The sequence below is a fragment of the Myxine glutinosa genome, chromosome 1, assembly GCF_964187855.1.
Source record: "Myxine glutinosa chromosome 1, kmMyxGlut1.1, whole genome shotgun sequence".
Lineage (NCBI taxonomy): Eukaryota > Metazoa > Chordata > Myxini > Myxiniformes > Myxinidae > Myxine > Myxine glutinosa.
Window position 1 is genome coordinate 251,384,720 of NC_136261.1, and position 20,775 is coordinate 251,405,494.

The following is a 20,775-nucleotide window of genomic DNA, read 5'->3' on the forward strand; positions in this document are numbered from 1 at the left end:
TGCCAGGAGGAAACCTTTGCTGTCCAGAAAGAACATCAGGGCAAGACTAAAGTTTGCCAATGAACACCTCGGCAAAGACCAGCACTTCTGGAACAATGTGCTCTGGATGGATGAGTCCAAGGTAGAGCTATTTGCCCACAGTACCAGAAGACATGTTTGGCGAAAACCAAAGACAGCATTTGACCACAAGAACCTGATACCAACTGTAAAGCATGGTGGTGGAAATATTATGGTTTGGGGCAGCTTTGCTGCATCAGGGCCTGGGCAGCTCACCATCAAAGAATCCACTATTAATTCTTCATTGTACCAGAGGGTGCTTGAGGATAATGTGAGGCCATCTGTCGGATGTTGAAGCTCAACCGATGGTGGACCTTGCAACATGACAATGACCCTAAACATACCAGTAAATCCACCAAGGAATGGCTGAAAAGAAAGAAATGGAGGGTTCTGGAATGGCCAAGTCAAAGCCCGGATCTAAATCCCATTGAGATGTTGTGGGGGGATTTGAAACGAACTGTGCATGCAAGAAACCCCTCAAACATCGCACAGCTGAAAGAATTCTGCATTGAGGAGTGGGCAAAAATTTCTCCCAGTCGATGTCAGAGACTGGTGGACAGTTATAAGAAACGCCTACTTGAGGTTGTTTCTGCCAAAGGGGGCAATACCACCTATTCGAGCCAAGGGTGTACTTACTTTTTCCAAATGCGAAATTTTCATTTATGTTTATTTAAATTATACAATGGACTACAAAATGTACATGTTTCATGGTATTTGTTATATTATATCACCTTTATCTTTCAATATTGTTGAAATGAAGATCAAATAGCTGTATGTTGAAATATGTTGAAAAAGTCAAAACTTTACATGGGGTGTACTTACTTTTTCATGTGACTGTACGTATGAAGCTTGTGGGCAAGTTTCATCAAAAACTTGAGTTTGGTTCAAGAGATAATGTTGAAGTGTTTACAGACTCACTGACTCACTGACTCACTGACTGACTGACTGACTGACCGACTGACATACCTATGGACACTGCTCGATCGCATAAGCTCAACGGACTAAAGTCCAGTTGAGCTAGAAATGGATTCAAAGGTTTATTTGCTCAATGACAAGCATCTTCAACTGCTTGTGAAGCCTGATACATTTCAAAACATAAACTAGAACGGCACTCAGTCGAGAGCATACCTCCACCTGGTTGGCCATATCACTCAATGGTGAAGAATCACTTAGAAATATTCCACTAGCTGGATCCGGATGTTCACCAAAATTGAATCGGTTCTTCCTTGTCACACACACACCCTGTCCAACAAGGTTCGCCCAAATCCGTCCATAAATTTTTGAGATATCCTGCTATGTATCGTTTTTGGCCCTATCTCCCAATGGTGAAGAATCACTTAAAAATCAAATAATTCTCATAGCCGAATCCATATTCAGATATTCACCAAAACCGAATCGAATCGTCCTTGTCAGACACACAACCGGTCCCCCAAGTGCCGTCCAAATCCGTCCACAACTGTTTGAGATATCCTGCTCTATATACAGACTTGGCATTTAATATAGAATATTTTTTTTGTGGGGCTGAACTTACTTTTCAAGATGACTTAGAACCAAAAGTTCATTGGAATTATGTTGAAATTATTCTACATTTTGTTAATGTGACCTTTAAAAGAAACAAAAACCACATTTGACATTTCGAAGCAAATAAATTGATCCTTGAAAGTGATTCAAACTGATATCGAACTCAATTCACGGACAGTACTGTGTTAAACTTCTGTACGTTTTCCAGAAGTATGTCTTTATTTTACACATGAGCCAAAAAAAATTTCAACAAAAACAAAAGTTAAATCATGACTGGGATTACGGACAGTAAATTTACAGTTCAGTACTTCGTGTAACCCCCACGAGCATTCAGGAGAGCACGTACACGTCGAGGCATGCTGTTCACGAGATTTGCCAAGGTTTGGACAGGAATCGCTTGCCATGCAGTGACAATAGCCTGCTGCAATTCACGCACAGTGGTTGGCTGCTGGACCAAGTTGTCGATTTGACGCGTTAATTCTGCCCACAAGTTCTCTATCGGATTCATATCCGGGGACATGGCAGGCCACTCCATATGCTCGGCACCACGGTCAACAAGAAAGTGTTGGATCATGCGAGCATGATGAGGCCGTGCATTGTCATCTTGGAAGGCAAAGTTTCCTCGAAAGGCTGCACGAGCAAATGGAAGCAATGTTTCTTCCAGAATGGCCCTGTACTTGAACTGGTTCAGGTTTCCATTCAGAACAACCAGGTCAGTTTTGCCCCCTGCATGAAAAGCAGCCCAAATGGTCACCCCACCACCTCCAGCTTGGACTCTTGGCACTATACAATCTTCGTTGTAGGCTTCATGCACTTGTCTGCATACTCGTACGTGGCCATCTTGATGATAGACCAGAAATCTAGACTCGTCACTGAACGTCACGTGATTCCAGTGTCCTGGCTGCCATTGACGGTGCTCTCTGGCCCATTGCAATCGGCGCTGGCTGTGTTGTCTGGTCAGGCGTGGCTTTCTCAGGGGACGCCTGGCACAATACCCTGCTTGAACCAGTCATTGGTTGACTAGCCTTCTGGATACAGGCACATTTGTCCGTTGCTGCCACTCAGCCCCAGCCGTTTAGCTGACTTGGTACGGCCATTGCAGAATAACCGGTGCAGCTGGCGATCATCTCTCCATGTGATTCTGCGAGGACGTCCTTGCCTCGGTATTGGAGTAGGGACACCCCTCTGAGCATTTCGTTTCTGGATCTTTGACACCTGACCTTGAGTGATGCCATACTGCCAAGCAATAGCACGCTGTTTAATGCCGGAATTTCGTAAAGCCACCACTCCATGACAAACAGCATTGTCAAGTTGACGGACCATCTCCAGAGGAAGCGGAAATAACTTTTGTAGACGTGCAGCAGTTGTTTTCCACTAATACAGAACCAACAACCCTTATATACCCGACTGTGAAGCCAATCGTCAAATGTACCTGTCCTTACATTTTGTCACGCCACCTGTGATATTATCCTGTTATTGACTTCTTGCTGCGAAAGACCATCAGTGACATGGTTCTTTGGACAAATAAATCCCCGGAGCATAAAAGAAACTCACCAGATTGATATACTGAGTTCAGAAAGTAAACCCAAGTCAAGAAAAAAAATATATTCCATATTAAATGCCAAGTCTGTAGTTTTTGGCACTATCTCCTGATGGTGAGAATCACTTTAAAAATTCTTCGAGCCAGATCCGAATCCGGATCTTCACCAAAAGAATCCTTTCGTCCTTGTCACATTCGCTACATCTCTGCCAAATTTCCTCCGAATTCGTCCACAACTTTTTGAGATATTTTGTTCACAAACGGACAGACAAACAAACAGACAGACAGGGGTGGCGGAGGTAACAAGAAAGAGCAATCAGAGATTGCAAACCCTCTCCTGCACATGTTTATGTGGTGTATTTTGTGGAGTGTTTATTTGCTGCTGTGTTTGTGTGGTTTATTTGAAGACGTAGATTTATGTTCTATCCAATATGACTGCAGAACCACGTGACTGATGACGTCATCAATATATTTCTCCCATACAATTTTTGTATAGATCATGCTCAAGAAAATTCAAACTGGTCGGATCATAACGATCGGATCATGATCATGAATTAAGACGGCATAATGAAGGCACCGATGACGTCATCATGAATATACCTTGTTTGGCATGAGGAGTACTTGACAACGAGCCATGCTTCAATTCTGTCCACGGAGCGGTTTCAGAGATATAGAGGTGCAACTTTTTTCGGTTTTTCCAATATGATGCCCATAACATGTGACCTATTACATCAAAATTATCATTAACATATTCTACATGAGGAGGCGCTCCTATGGTGAAAATTTCGTGTCAATTAGTCCACCGGTTGCAGAGAAAAGCATATTCACGTTTTGTGCGCACAAACAGACAAATAGACTGACAAACAAATGAAAAATCACTCATAGAGCGACACTTGCCAAAACATAACAAAGTGGAATGGCACTCAATAGAGCATCATTTTAACCTCAAAAATAGTTGGTGGTTGAATTCAGTTAACTGATGTGTATATACCATTCAAATTTCAAGTCAATCTGATTAAAATTGAGGATTTTAGAAATTTGAAAAAAGTGGTTGACCTTTGGCCTATGTTGACCTTTTGACCCCAAAAATATATAGGATTTTGTCGGACCACGGACTCTACCGTTTGGTAAAGTTTCGTGAAGATCGGTTTAAAATTGTGACCTGTAGGCAAGTATAAGTGAGCGGACGGACAAACAAACAAACACACACAAACACACACAAACAAACACACACAAACAAACACACAAACTGGAGTGATCAACATACATGCAATTTTTTTTTTTTTTTTTTGCCAAGTAACAAACGGACCTAAATGCAATCCCTCTCCTCTGGCGAGGGTAATAAAGGCTTTACTCATAATCACTGTGGACTTTTGTAATTGTCGCCTAAATCCAAGCTCTACTTAATATGAGGCCTGCTGCCGATGACTAGTAATACTACTGTCAATGCGCAGAGAGGGAGATCTTTGACAAGCAGCCACCCATGTCATCTTCAATGTTAAACTTGACATATATTTAGTTTTCAGTGTTGTCATGGCTGAAAAGCCAGTCTCACACAGGTAGGTGCTGCTGAATGGCATTAACACCTTCATTGCTGCATCATGACATACCTGGAACTCATCACCACAATGAGCCCAGAATGTTTCCATTTTGCGATATTGCGCCCCCCCCCCCCACCCCCTCCCCGACATGTCTCCCCCCTGCCGCTCCCATAGTGAGCGCGGGTGCACTAGTACTAAAAATTAACCAACGGAAGCACTATATGGTAACGGCTGAGTCAATAATTTTCCACTGCCATCTCGCGGACCTCTGGCGGCACTCTGCGGCCCCTTTTGGGTTCGGACCCCCAGTTGAGAAACCCAGGATTAGACGATGAGAGATTGCTGTATCTGATGTGTGACACTGCCAAATTGGGCCAAATGACCTTTCTCTTAAGCTTATTTGTATTCTCATTGGATGTAATTACCTCCGCCACCAAAAGTGGCTGGATGGAGGTTATGTTTTCACCCCTGATTGTTTGTCCGTTTGTCTGTCTGTCTGTCCATTTGTGAACAAAATATCTCAAAAAGTAGTGGACGGATTCGGACAAAATTTGGTGGAGAGGTTGGGTGTGGCACAAGGACAAATCGATTTGATTTTGGTAAAGATCAGAATATGGATTCGGATATGAGAATTTTTTTTTTTTAAAGCGATCATTCACCATTGGGAGATAGGGCCAAAACCGACATATAGCAGGATATCTCAAAAAGTTGTAGACGGAATTAGACGAAACTTGGTGGAGAGGTTGTGTGTGTGACGAGGACGATTCGATATGATTTTGGGGAAGATCAGAATATGTATTCGGTTATGGGAATTATAAAAAAATTTAAGTGATTCTTCAACATTGGGAGATCGAGCTAAAACCGATACACAGCACGATATCTCAAAAAGTTATTGACGGATGATTTTGATTAAATGTGATTCTGTATTGTGATTTTCTGGTCTACTCTGGGATACAAAACGTAAACTGTTCACCTGGTAGAGGTATGCTCTCTGCTGAGTGCCGTTCTCGTATTCTCCATATTTTTATCTTTCAGATCGTGGATATAACAGAAAGAAGTGTTTCAGAAGTCGCGAATGGCTCCTTGATGACATGATAATTAATCATGAGAATCAAAACTCATGACATGATAATTAATCATGGAAGTCGTGGTGTGTGACCGGTGTACTGGGGGGGAAAACGTGCCTCGTGTTTGTAGAAAAAGACGTCGACAAGGCGATTAAAATCGCAGGATTACAAAATTTGTAAAATTAAAATCTAAAGCTAATACTTTATATGTATACATATATATTATATATATATTATATATATATATATTGTTGCGGAACCGGTTTACGGCACTCCCCTTAGGGGGGGGGGGGGTTAGTCCCCCTTCAATTTTCACTGGCCGTCTCCGCTCCTGAAGCTGCTCAGCTCCCTCCTGGGGAGGCCGGTGAGCAACCTCGTTTGCGACCGCGGACAAGATGTTATTTGCCGAGCGGATGGCAGCCCGCGGCTCGAACCATTAGCAGAAACTAGACCCGATTCTGAACGTTGGCCAAATCGTGCCACAGGTATCCAATGGGGAAATCACTAAAACGAAACGGATGTAAAGGAAAGAAGGCAAGCTAGGAAGAACAAATATAATTTATTACTACTAATTATGTACAAGACCAAAAGTAACCAAGGAGAAGGAAAGATACGAAAATAAAGACAGAAGGATGGAAGGACCAGAAGACACAGTGCAATATTAACTTACCTAAACAGGCTTAACTTATACCCCAGGACAAGACACACAAAACAGATGACAATCAGAGTTACACGAATGGGGAATGAAGGCAGGAACAAATGGCTGGAAGGCGAGGAAGGTTCAGTTGGAGCAGGAGAATGGTCGGGCCGGGAGTGAGCAGCTGCCGCCCCTCCACAGGCATGTTCGCACGGCGGCGGCGCTTTGTAGCCGCGGCCGAAACCGCTGTCGACGCTCAAAGCTGCAGTGGTCAAAACCGCGGTTGGTTCAGCTCCGGTTGGTTCAAAGCTGCCGTTTGTTCAAAGCTGCGGTTTGTTCAAAGCTGCGGTGGACTTCCAACTCTCTGACGCATCTCATCTCTCTCCTGGTGGGGGCATCGCGTGACGGGTTATATAGGGCCACACCCTCGAATCTTTGCGAACCTCCCTGATCGTTCTTTCTCCGCCCTCTCAAGCCAAACCCCTCGTGCTTGGTTGGTTGATCGGCAAGGGCTCACTCCTCCTTCCTATGACGAGGGGCGGAGTCACGCCTTTCTTCTCCGAACTGACCGCGTGCTCAATGGAGGGCGAATGCAGTTGGCAATATAGGCTATGCACTTGACAGGGGATTCTACCTTATTTCAATTTGATGCAATGCAGAGTCAACTAATGGGAAACACAGCCTTAAACTAATACACATAATAAGGAAATAACTATTTAGAAGGGTATATGGTGGCCTACGTGCATGTACATGGACTAACTAAGAGGACGACCTTTGACCTTTACACACAAAACGGAGATATTTACAAGGAATCATTACACTTTACAGAGGGTGATATTTACAATTCTCAAATCCACAATGTATATATATATATATATATATATATATATATATATATATATATATATATATATATATATATATATACATATATATATATATATATATATATATATATATATATATATATATATATATATATATATATATATATATATCGGATTAGTGGATGCTTACCACCACCAGTCTCCCCAGCCTGGCAAGATTGTCTGCCCGACAGGGCACCTGCCACCTCTAAGCTGTCTAGCCTGGGTTTGAATCCCGACCCCGCTATAAACTGCCACCCTGGTGCTTCACAGGCAGGGGGATTCCTCATTGAGTGTGTCGTCCTTTGGATGGACGTTAAACTTGGTGTCTCGTCTCCTGGCATTAGCTGGTGGACGTTCAAGATCTCCACGATGTCCTTCACGAAGAGTAGGTGAGCTATCGCCGGCACCCTGAACAAATTATAAATTCCTGCCCAAACTATACTTAATCGAACGTCAGTCTTAGGCAGTCGGTTCGTGAAAATGTTGTGCCAAAAACTACCCCCCGTTCAACCCCACAAGAAGTGGGAATAATTGTAGCCATTAAAGTTCCAAAGAGGGGATTCCGAGCTCGGACGCGTCTTACGAGTAGATTTCAAAAGTAGCTTTTAGTTTTATAAACACGCGAAATACTGCATAATTGCAGATTTTAAAAAGCGTGTAATATTACATGAATGTATCTTGTGAAACGGATCCATGAAAATGATCATCATGCGGCCAATGGCTCTGCAAAGGTGAATATCGATGAAGAAGAAGATTGACAATCGCCCCAGCAAAAGCCCGGTTTCTGCGCGCTCGTAAAATTGCGCAGCGAGCGCGATGACAGCACAGTCACGTGACGCGAAACTTCCCAACTCTCGCTCCCGAAGTCCTCTGTTTCGACCGCCCGTGACGTCGGCGCTCAGACCGTGCGCCGTGACGTTTCCAGAACGTTCCGCCAGTCCACTTCGGAAATGCGGTCCGCTTTAAAGTCCGTTTGTGTACGGTTTATATTTTCCTTTTTCCCGCCCCAGTGCATGAGAGTACATCCGTTTTCAACACTCTTTTTTCTAATTCGGGTCCTTTTCAAGACTATATTTAGGACGGGCCGTGCCTCGACATTGTTTTTGTGCACAAATGGCGTTTTCATCTTCGATTTGTCTGATGGCAAGATATGAAAAGTGGAACTATTTATATTTCTGTTGTTCTGAAAGCACTATCCATCATGTCCAGTTTCGTCACGTCTGCTACGTTCAAGGAACGAAATTTTCGCGGGAAGAACATTTTTAGGGTTTCTAATAGTTTATGCTATTCCATGTCGATTTTAAAACCGGCTATAAACCACCACCCTGGTGCTTGGCATACGTAATGCGTCGTACATGGGATGGATGTTATACTGGAGGACCCGTCTGCTCGGATTGGTCGTTGGAAGACGTTAAAGACCTTACGGAGCCTTTACCGAAGAGTAGGCGACTTATCTCCGGCACCCTCAACAAACTGCAAATTATTGTCCTGACTGACTGCTGGGGAGGCAACAGCAAACCACCCAACATGATCCTTCCAGAGACACTCCTTCAGCAAGACCGTCTGCAAGAGAGTATATCGATACTGATGAGGGTCGTGCATCGTCATAGCTATTAATGTCCAGAAAGCTCCTCGATATTAATGTCGAGAAACCTCCAAGCTATTAATGTCTAGAACCCTCCGAGCTATTAATGTCTAGAACCCTCCTAGCTATTAATGTCTAGAACCCTCCTAGCTATTAATGTCTAGAAACCTCCAAGCTATTAATGTCTAGAAACCTCCAAGCTATTAATGTCTAGAAACCTCCAAGCTATTAATGTCTAGAAACCTACTTGATATTAATGTCTAGAAACCTCCAAGCTATTAATGTCTAGAAACCTCCAAGCTATTAATGTCTAGAAACCTACTTGATATTAATGTCGAGAAACCTCCAAGTTATTAATGTCTAGAACCCTCCTAGCTATTAATGTCTAGAACCCTCCTAGCTATTAATGTCTAGAACCCTCCTAGCTATTAATGTCTAGAAACCTCCAAGCTATTAATGTCTAGAAACCTCCAAGCTATTAATGTCTAGAAACCTACTTGATATTAATGTCGAGAAACCTCCAAGTTATTAATGTCTAGAACCCTCCTAGCTATTAATGTCTAGAACCCTCCAAGCTATTAATGTCTAGAACCCTCCTAGCTATTAATGTCTAGAAACCTCCAAGCTATTAATGTCTAGAAACCTCCAAGCTATTAATGTCTAGAAACCTACTTGATATTAATGTCGAGAAACCTCCAAGTTATTAATGTCTAGAACCCTCCTAGCTATTAATGTCTAGAAACCTCCAAGCTATTAATGTCTAGAAACCTCCAAGCTATTAATGTCTAGAAACCTCCAAGCTATTAATGTCTAGAAACCTACTTGATATTAATGTCGAGAAACCTCCAAGTTATTAACGTCTAGAACCCTCCTAGCTATTAATGTCGAGAACCTTCCAAGCTATTAATGTCTAGAACCCTCCTAGCTATTAATGTCTAGAAACCTCCAAGCTATTAATGTCTAGAAACCTCCAAGCTATTAATGTCTAGAAACCTACTTGATATTAATGTCGAGAAACCTCCAAGTTATTAATGTCTAGAACCCTCCTAGCTATTAATGTCGAGAACCTTCCAAGCTATTAATGTCTAGAACCCTCCTAGCTATTAATGTCTAGAACCCTCCTAGCTATTAATGTCTAGAAACCTCCAAGCTATTAATGTCTAGAAACCTCCAAGCTATTAATGTCTAGAAACCTACTTGATATTAATGTCTAGAACCCTCCTAGCTATTAATGTCTAGAACCCTCCTAGCTATTAATGTCTAGAAAACTCCAAGCTATTAATGTTTAGAACCCTCCAAGCTATTAATGTCTAGAACCCTCCTAGCTATTAATGTCGAGAAACCTCCAAGCTATTAATGTCTAGAAACCTCCAAGCTATTAATGTCTAGAAACCTCCAAGCTATTAATGTCTAGAAACCTACTTGATATTAATGTCGAGAAACCTCCAAGTTATTAATGTCTAGAACCCTCCTAGCTATTAATGTCGAGAACCTTCCAAGCTATTAATGTCTAGAAACCTCCAAGCTATTAATGTCTAGAACCCTCCTAGCTATTAATGTCTAGAAACCTCCAAGCTATTAATGTCTAGAAACCTCCAAGCTATTAATGTCTAGAAACCTACTTGATATTAATGTCGAGAAACCTCCAAGTTATTAATGTCTAGAACCCTCCTAGCTATTAATGTCGAGAACCTTCCAAGCTATTAATGTCTAGAAACATCCAAGCTACTAATGTCTAGAAAACTCCAAGCTATCAATGTCTAGAAACCTCCAAGATATTAATGTCTAGAAACCTCCTATCTATTAATGTCGAGAAACCTCCTCGATATTAATATCGAGAAACCTCCAAGCTATTAATGTCTAGAACCCTCCTAGCTATTAATGTCTAGAACCCTCCTAGCTATTAATGTCTAGAACCCTCATAGCTATTAATGTCTAGAACCCTCCAAGCTATTAATGTCTAGAAACCTCCAAGCTATTAATGTCTAGAAACCTCCAAGCCATTAATGTCTAGAAACCTCCTCGATATTAATGTCGAGAAACCTCCAAGCTATTAATGTCTAGAACCCTCCGAGCTATTAATGCCTAGAACCCTCCTAGCTATTAATGTCTAGAACCCTCCTAGCTATTAATGTCTAGAACCCTCCTAGCTATTAATGTCTAGAATCCTCCTAGCTATTAACGTCTAGAAACCTTCAAGCTATTAATGTCGAGAAACCTCCAAGCTATTAATGTCTAGAAACCTCCAAGCTATTAATGTCTAGAAACCTCCTCGATATTAATGTCTAGAAACCTCCAAGCTATTAATGTCTAGAAACCTCCAAGATATTAATGTCTAGAAACCTCCTCGATATTAATGTCTAGAAACCTCCAAGCTATTAATGTCTAGAAACCTCCAAGATATTAATGTCTGGAAACCTCCAAGCTATTAATGTCTTGAAACCTCCAAGCTATTAATGTCGAGAAACCTCCTCGATATTAATGTCGAGAAACCTCCTGGCTATTCATGTCTAGAAACCTCCTCGATATTAATGTCTAGAAACCTCCAAGCTATTAATGTCTAGAAACCTCCTAGCTATTAATGTCTAGAAACCTCCAAGCTATTAATGTCTAGAAACCTCCAAGCTATTAATGTCTAGAAACCTCCAAGCTATTAATGTCTAGAAACCTCCAAGCTATTAATGTCGAGAAACCTCCAAGCTATTAATGTCTAGAAACCTCCTCGATATTAATGTCTCAAACCCTCCAAGCTATTAATGTCTAGAAACCTCCAAGCTATTAATGTCTAGAAACCTCCAAGCTATTAATGTCGAGAAACCTCCAAGCTATTAATGTCTAGAAACCTCCAAACTATTAAAGTCTAGAACCCTCCGAGCTATTAATGTCTCGAACCCTCCTAGCTATTAATGTCTAGAAACCTCCAAGCTATTAATGTCTAGAACCCTCCGAGCTATACATGTCTATATCTCAAGCTATTAATGTCTATATGTCGAGCTATTAATGTCTCGATGTCTAGCTATTAATGTCTAGATGTCTAGCTATTAATGTCGATAACCTTCCAAGCTTTTAATGTCGAGAACCCTCCAAGCCTTTAATGTCTAGAACCCTCCTAGGTATTGATGTCTAGAAACCTCCAAGCTATTAATGTCTAGAAACCTCCAAGCTATTAATGTCGAGAAACCTCCAAGCTATTAATGTCTAGAAACCTCTAAGCTATTAATGTCTAGAACCCTCTGAGGAATTGATGTCTTGAACCCTCCAAGCTATTAAAGTCGAGAACTCTCCGAGCTATTGAAATTGATGTCGAGAACCCTCCAAGCTATTAATGTCGAGAACCCTCCAAGCTATTAATCTCTAGAACCCTCCTAGGTATTGATGTCTTGAACCCTCCAAGCTATTAATGTCGAGAACTCAACGAGATATTGATATTGATGTCGAGATCCCTCCTAGCTATTGATATCTAGAACCCTCCAAGCAATTAATGTCGAGAACCCTCCTAGGTATTGATGTCTAGAACCCTCCAAGCGATTAATGTCTAGAACCCTGCGAGCTATTAATCTCTAGAACCCTGCTCGCTATTAATGTCTCGAAAGCTCCTCAATATTAATGTCTAGAAAACACCAAGCTATTCATGTCTAGAAACCTCCTCGACATTAATGTCTAGAAACCTCCAAGCTATTAATGTCGAGAAACCTCCGAGCTATTAATGTCGAGAAACCTCCAAGCTATTAATGTCTAGAAACCTCCTAGCTATTAATGTCTAGAACCCTGCAAGCTATTAATGTCTAGAACCCTCCAAGCTATTGATATTGATGTCGAGAACCCTCCAAGCTATTAATGTCTAGAACCATCCAAGCTATTAATGTCTAGAACCCTCCAAGCTATTAATGTCTAGAACCCTCCAAGATATTAATGTCTGGAACCCTCCTAGCTATTGATGTCGAGAACCCTCCTAGCTATTGATATCTAGAACCCTCCAAGCAATTAATGTCTCGAACCCTCCTAGGTATTGATGTCTCGAACCCTCCAAGCTATTAATGCCTAGAACTCTCCGAGCTATTGATATTGATGTCGAGAACCCTCCTGTCTATTAATGTCTAGAACCCTCCTAGCTATTGATATCTAGAACCCTCCAAGCAATTAATGTCTAGAACCCTCCTAGGTATTGATGTCGAGAACCCTCCAAGCTATTAATGTATAGAACTCTCCCAGCTATTGATATTGATGTCGGTAACCCTCCAAGCTATTAATGTCTAGAACCCTCCAAGCTATTAATGTCTAGAACCCTCCTCGCTATTGATGTCAAGAACCCTCCAAGCTATTAATGTCTAGAACCCTCCAAGCTATTAATGTCTAGAACCCTCCTAGCTATTGATGTCGAGAACCCTCCTCGTGTTTGATATCTAGAACCCTCCAAGCAATAAATGTCTAGAACACCCCAAGCAATTAATGTCGAGCTGTCCAGCTATTAATGTCTAGAACCCTCCAAGCTATTAATGTCTTGAACCCGCCTAGCTATTAATCTCGAGCACCCCCCTAGCTATTCATGTCTAGAACCCTCCAAGCTATTAATCTCGAGAACGCTCCGAGCTATTCATGTCTAGAACCCTCCTAGCTATTAATGTCTTGAACCCTCCAAGCTATTAATCTCGAGAACCCTCCGAGCAATTCATGTCTAGAACCCTCCTTGCTATTAATGTGTTGAACCCTCCGAGCTATTAATCTCGAGAACCCTCCTAGCTATTAATGTCTAGAACACTCCAAGCTATTAATGTCTCGAACCCTCCGAGCTATTAATCTCGAGAACCCTCCAAGCTATTAATGTCTCGAACCCTCCGAGCTATTAATCTCGAGAACCCTCCTAGCTATTAATGTCTTGAACCCTCCGAGCTATTAATCTCGAGAACCCTCCCAGCTATTAATGTCGAGAACCCTCCGCGCTATTAATGTCTTGAACCCTCCGAGCTATTAATCTCGAGAACCCTCCAAGTTATTAATGCCGATAAACCTCCTAGCTATTAATGTCTAGAAACCTCCTAGCTATTAATGTCTCGAACCCTCCTCGATATTAATGTCGAGAAACCTCCGAGCTATTATAATATAGAACCCTCCTAGCTATTAATGTCTAGAAACCTCCTCGATATTTATGTCTGGAAACCTCCGAGCTATTAATGTCTGGAACCCGTCTAGCTATTAATGTCAAGAACACTCCCAGCTATAAATGTCTAGAAACCTCCGAGCTATTAATGTCTTGAACCCTCCTAGCTATTAATGTCTTGAACCCTCCTAGCTATTAATGTCTTGAACAGATCTTTGTCGGCGAGGTCACGTCTTTCCGAAGCTGTCCATGCCCTCACGATTTCGAAGTTAAGTAATTTTTCACAATTGTGTTTTTGTCGAAACTGTATCTTTCGGTGTGTGTACCTATAGTGTGTCTTTAGTAAGATTCTCGGTGTTAATTTTCCATACATGTATACAAATTCGTCGGTTAATTCGTGTCGCGTATTTTGAGGCCTAGTAGGCTCCCGTGTCCGACCTTGAGGCTTTGTTTTTCTCTCAGCGGTCCGTCGATTGTGCTGCAATTAATTTTGTTCTCTGTTTTTGTCCCAGTCTTTCACCCCATACTTCCTTGTTTAAAATCTCAACTCAAAAAAAAAAAACCCCCCAAAAAATATTTCCTTCTCTGTTCTTATTCGTTGTTCTTTTTCATTTATTCATTGTTCTTATTTGTTCGTTCGTTCTTCTATTACGTGTTTCAACCCCATTTCCATTTTCCATTTCCCCAGATAGTTTTCACTGCTCAATTTAAAAACGTTTAAACCTTCCCCTGAAGAACTGTATTCTGTCGTATATTATAACACCTTTTTCTTCTTCTTCGAAAAAGGATGCTTTCGACTTGCTCACCAAATCTATTCATTCCAAAAAAAAATTCCATCTCTGAACAGTTCCTCTTTTCTACATTCCCGAAACTCTCCTGCACTCCACCCCTCCTTCAGCGTCCTCAAATGTATTTTTGATTTGAAGGTCACAAGAAACTCATTTTGCAATAAATGTTCTTTCCCATTAATCGTACACTTTCTAAAATCCAATCTCACCCCTCCCCTCCAAATCTTCCCCATCACCCCTTCACTCCAAAACTTCCCCATCACTCCTCCCCTCCAAAACTTCCCCATCACCCCTCCCCTCCAAATATACCCCCTTGCCCCTCCCCTCCAAATCTTCCAAATCACCCATCTCTTTCAAATCTTCCCCCTTGCCCCTCCCCTCCAAATCTTCCCCATCACCCATCCCTTTCAAATCTTCCCCCTTGCCCCTCCCCTCCAAATCTTCCCCATCACCCCTTCCCTCCAAAACGTCCCCATCACCCATCCCCTCCAAAACTTCCCCCTCACCCCTCCCCTCCAAATCTACCCCCTTGCCCCTCCCCTCCAAATCTTCCCCATCACCCATCTCTTTCAAATCTTCCCCCTTGCCCCACCCCTCCAAATCTTCCCCATCACCCATCCCTTTCAAATCTCCCCACTTGCCCCTTCCCTCCTAAACTCCCCCCACACCCCTCCCATCCGAGACTCTCCCTCGCTCCTCCCCTCCTAGACTCCCCTCTCACCCCTCTTCCTCAATGCGTCCTCCCCGCTTCTTCCCCCTTCCAACTTTCACCTTCATCTCCCCCAACCTTCTGCCTTGCTCTTCCCCCTCCTCAAATAACACCTCACTGTTCCTCACCCAATCACCATCAAACCTTTTGTCCGCCACATTCTTCCCTTTCTCCAAGCTATCTGAAATCTCTGACACACCTTCAACAGCTCTCCCTACCACTTCCTCCTCTTCCACATCTTACCCTACCGCTCCCCCCCCCCCCCTGTTCTGTATCCGATGCTCCCCCTTCCTCTTCATTAACGGTATGGACCTCAAACATCCGGGGCCTTCGCTCAAACTTGACTGATCTCTCCATACAGGTTGCTTCTGACAAACCAGACGTGATCTGCTTAACAGAAACTTTCCTCCTTCATGATGTCTCTGATTCCTTGGTATCTCTCCCAGGTTACTCCCTCCTCCGGTATGATAGACATGAGCCTCGTCCTGGAGGTGGGGTTGCTATCTTTATAAAAAAAACTCTCTTCCTCACTCGCCCTGCACTGCCCTCTCTCCACCTCACCCCCAGGAATACCTTTGGCTACGGCTTCCCCTTCGCTCCCACCTTTTGTTCATATGTGTGTTGTACCGTCCACCAAACAGTGATAACTCCATCTACATCTCGCTGTCTGATAATATGAACCAACTTCTATGTACCCATCCCATCTCTCTCTTCCTCATATGTGGTGATTTCAATTGTCACCATGCCAGTTGGCTGGGTGTGGGTACCTCTCTCACCAGCCATGGCTCCTCAGCAAATGACTTCTGCGACTCACTGGGACTGACACAATCTGTCAATTTCCCGACCCGGATCACAGTCAACGGAGCATCTTCTCTTCTGGTCTTGGTTATGACTAACTTCCCTGAAAATGTCTGCTGCTCTTCTTCTGCTCCAATCGGCTCATCTGATCAGGTGCTTGTTAAAGTGGACATCTCTCTGACCATTCTCAGAGAGCCTCCTCAGCGTTGACGAGTCTGGCATTTCACTCAGGCCAACTGGCACGGTCTTCAAGCAGCCATCAATCATCTGGACTGGTCTCCCATCTCTACCGCCTCTGACATCAACTCATCCTGGGAATTCTTCCAAAGTAAATTGCTCTCTCTCATGCACAGATTTATCCCATCTCGTCTTCAGTTGTCATACCCTTCCTCCCGTCCATGGTACACAGAATCTTGTGGTGAAGCTGCTGCCCAGAAACAACGTGCCTTCGTCTCCTGGAAAGCAAATCCAACGTAAGGAAATCTCATTTCCTTTCACAAAGCCCGAAACAAGTGTGTGTCCACCCTCAGGAGAGCCAGGAAACAATATCTCTCCGTTCTCAAGACCGAACTCTCTTATCTGTCTCCCTCTTCCAAATCCTGGTTGCGTCTGGTCAAATATGTTTCTGGTGTTTGTTCCCCCTCCATCCCCTCCCTCACCTCAAATGGCTACATTGCTGACTCCGCACGTGAAAAAGCTGAATGCCTCAACTCTGTGTTTGCCTCTAAATCTTGTGCCCCAAACCCATCCCTCTCTGTACCCACCGTACCCAGTCGTACCCAGCTGCTTCTGGACCTTGTGTCATTTCCTCCTGACAAGGTGGAAAAGTTTCTGTCAACCCTCGACTCTGATTCTGGAACTGGACCTGACGGCATCAGCCCACGGGTCCTAAAATCCTGTTCTTCATGTCTAGAACCCTCCAATCTATTCATGTCTGGAACCCTAACCCTAGCTATTAATGTCTAGAAACCTCCTAGATATTAATGTCTAGAAACCTCCTAGCTGTTCATGTCTAGAACCCTCCAATCTATTCATGTCTGGAACCCTAACCCTAGCTATTAATGTGTGGATGTCTTGGTATTAATGTCTCGAACCATAACCCTAGCTATTCATGTCTAGAACCCTAACTGTTAATGTCTAGATGTCTCTCTATTAATGTCTTGAACCCTCCTACCCATGAATGTCTCAAACCCTCCAAGCTATTCATGTCGAGATGTTTCGATAATTTCACAGGCTTTTTATGAACTCGCAGTTTATTTTGTTTATTTCAGTTTACTACGAGTGCGGCTTCACGTCGTTGCAGAATTCCTGAAATAGCCTCAAATTTCGGTCAAGTGTAATTGCCATTACGTTTCACGTTTCTTTTTTTGTACGTCATGCTTTTTCGCAATGATCTTCAAATAAAATTGCTTTCTCATCGGATGGCACTTTGCGTGCCCATGCAAATATGCAGTATCCTCATCGCTGTGTTTATGGTGCAACAAACTTACCTTTAACCCAAACATTTCCCATAAATATCTGTATATTCAATTCGAATATGCCCAAATTGTATCGTACGGATGTAGCTAATATTATATGAGTTTTCATACAAGGAACTTCAATGTAGAAAATGCATCAAAGCTTGGCGCTATGGTTGCTAACATATGGTTGTTTGTCCGTGCTCTTCTTCTTTAACGGCCACAATTGTTCACACGTTCTTGTTTGGTTGGCCTGGGGAAGTTTGTGGCGGAAGTCTTTCACGAAGCGGCTGGCGAAGCTTGATGCTCTACTGAGTAGTCAAGGCGGGAATTTTGTAATTTTGTTCATGGTGCCGGCGATAGCTCGCCTACTCTTCGTGAAAGACACCGTGGGATATTTAACGTCCACCATCTAATGCAGGCAGGTGTTGGGCTAGCGGCTAGGGTGCTGGCTTAGGATCCAATGGATCCTGGGTTCGAATCCCGGTCAAATCGCTGAATTAACGCCAGGGGGGTTGACTCAGCCTGCCTTCATCCCTCCGAGGTCGGCTAATTGAGTACCAGTTCACTGGTAATTCCCTGCTTGTCGTTAAAGGTGGCAAAAAGGGTTGGCGTCAGGAAGGGCATCCAGCCGTAAAACATTGCTTCAAATAGGGGACCGAAAAACGACAACAACCACGGTTCCCGAAAAAGGCCAACCCCTGCTTTGCGGGAAAAATGGCCTCTAAAGGTGGTTATTATTATTTTTTTTTAATCTAATGCAGGCAGGACTGGATCCTCGTGTAACGTCCATCCGAAGGACGGCACACACATTGTTGAATCTCCCCGCCTGTGAAACACCAGGATGGCGGTTTATAGCTGGGTCGGGATTCCAATCCATAATAGACAGGTTGGAGGCGAGTGTGGGTACCTCTCATCCATCCTGCCATCTCTTGTTTGTCTGAGCATGAAGCAAGTAAGCAGCACATACCATTTAAAAAAGATTTTGCTGTGACTCAGTCGGGATTCGAACCACCGACCTTCCAGATTTGGAGCGGACCCTCGAACCGTCACACAACCGGCTGTATGAATGCTCATTGTTCGAGTCGTTTATAACGAACAATTAATTGCTCGTGAACAATGAAATGAACAATGAATTATACAATGAACAATGAATTTCTCAAACACATTACAGCAATGATATCCTACTTTTTGTACATGCAAGAATAATTATTTACTATACACAAGTCATGCCTGTCCACCTCACATCCTATAGTTGTATTTTTTTGTAAAGGTCAGATTTCCAAACCGATCGTGTGCAGATAACACGATGACGTCACAATTTCCCATTAAACAGCAGGAGAGAGTGGAAAGAAATCACTTTCTTTAATCTTTTCTCCTTTCCTCCTTAAATTGTTATTATTATTCCATTATTATTATTATTTAAACAATAAAATTAATTAATGTTGATATACTAATAATAAATGTTAATATATTTTAAGACATTAATTAATTAATGTTAATAATTAATTAATTAATTAATGTTAATTAAGGTAAATTAATGTTAATATATGTTAATATATTAATATGAATACAAATATAATTAATAATAAATAAATTAATAAAAATTAATGTTCTTATTATTTAATTATTATTATTTAAACAATTAAATTGTGGATCAGCACACCTGTATGATTGTCGTGCTGTTACACCTCCCTTATGGGTGGAGGGTTTGTGGGTATGCATCACGTGGTTAACATGGTCCTCGGTATATAAAAATTGTATGTGATACGATGTCTGAAGTTGCGGTAGTAATAGTCGAGGAAGTGTTTTGATGAGTGGTTTTGCCTTGCCCTCGAAATACACCTGCCCGGAAGGGACACAGGTGTCAAATACAAAGGGGTTTTTACATGAAGGGTCATGATGTGTGTGCCCCACGAGGGGGGCCATCACGCCTCCATAAAGGATGACATGTTCCACAAACACGGGGAGGGCTTCAACGGCGCGGAGATAGACGATCAATTTCCGGGAGCGACCCAGAGATCCTTCACATGATCAGTTGTTGTCAGCCAGGGGATCAGGGTCATAATTGGGAAGGGGGACGAGATCGTCGACCTGCCTGCCACACCTGTACCGATGATTTCGGTACAGATCGATGTGGATAAGCGAATACGGAATAGCGGACATCATGCACCTTTTGCTCTTGTTGAGCTTAAAATGAGATTCTTCCCGCTCAAAATCATTTTCGACGGGGCCGTTGCCGCGCGATCTCACGCACCGAGCGCCGAATCAGACGTGCTGACGTAGGTTCACGTGCGCGCACCGACCGTGCGTCCGTCACGCGTAATGCGTGACGTGTTGAGACGCGCGAAATGGCCCGAGCACCTCTACGCGCCTGGTAGTTTGCACAGCCGTTGATTAATGAATATGAAACCATTCATAATCATTAATATCGCACCTGCCTCGATCCCTGTTCGACACAGACGTGAGATTGACGTAAAAGGTACAACATGGCCAAATTAAAGGAAGACGGTCGTCCTGAGGTCGCCGATAAGATTGGCGCCACTTCGGTGGAGATTTTAAATCATTTCGTCGTTTTCGTTCGGGATACAAACACGGACAATGTCGGGACAAGTCGTTCGCTTATACCGCTCGGAGTCGAACAGGTAAATTCGTTCGAAGGCGCGCGCGCACTTTGAGTGAAACAGAAGAGTAGGGAATCCCTTACGACGTCACTCACAAGCACCCAAGGATACCCCAAATATTTTCCCGGGAATCTAACACCATATATGGGCATCGAGTTATGACGTACATGGAACGTTCCACGCGCGCCGAGGGTGTCTAACTCAGGCAAACGGCGCGTTTTGCTAATTTTTCGAGCAAATGTAAAGGTTGTAAATGCAAATCTCGAATTTGCCTCCTTCACGGACGAGGATCCGAGGTCCGCGAGCCGCGTCCGACTCGAGCCCGGCGTCGGTCGGTCGGAGCGCGTTTCGATTTTCCCATTGTGCTCTCCCCACGCGGAATTCCGGAACAAGTAACGGACGTCACTCCTTATTTTTAGCCGCCCAGGCAGCCTCCGACGCGGGCTGTATAAAATGCCTGCTCTGAGTCACTGAGCAGCAGACG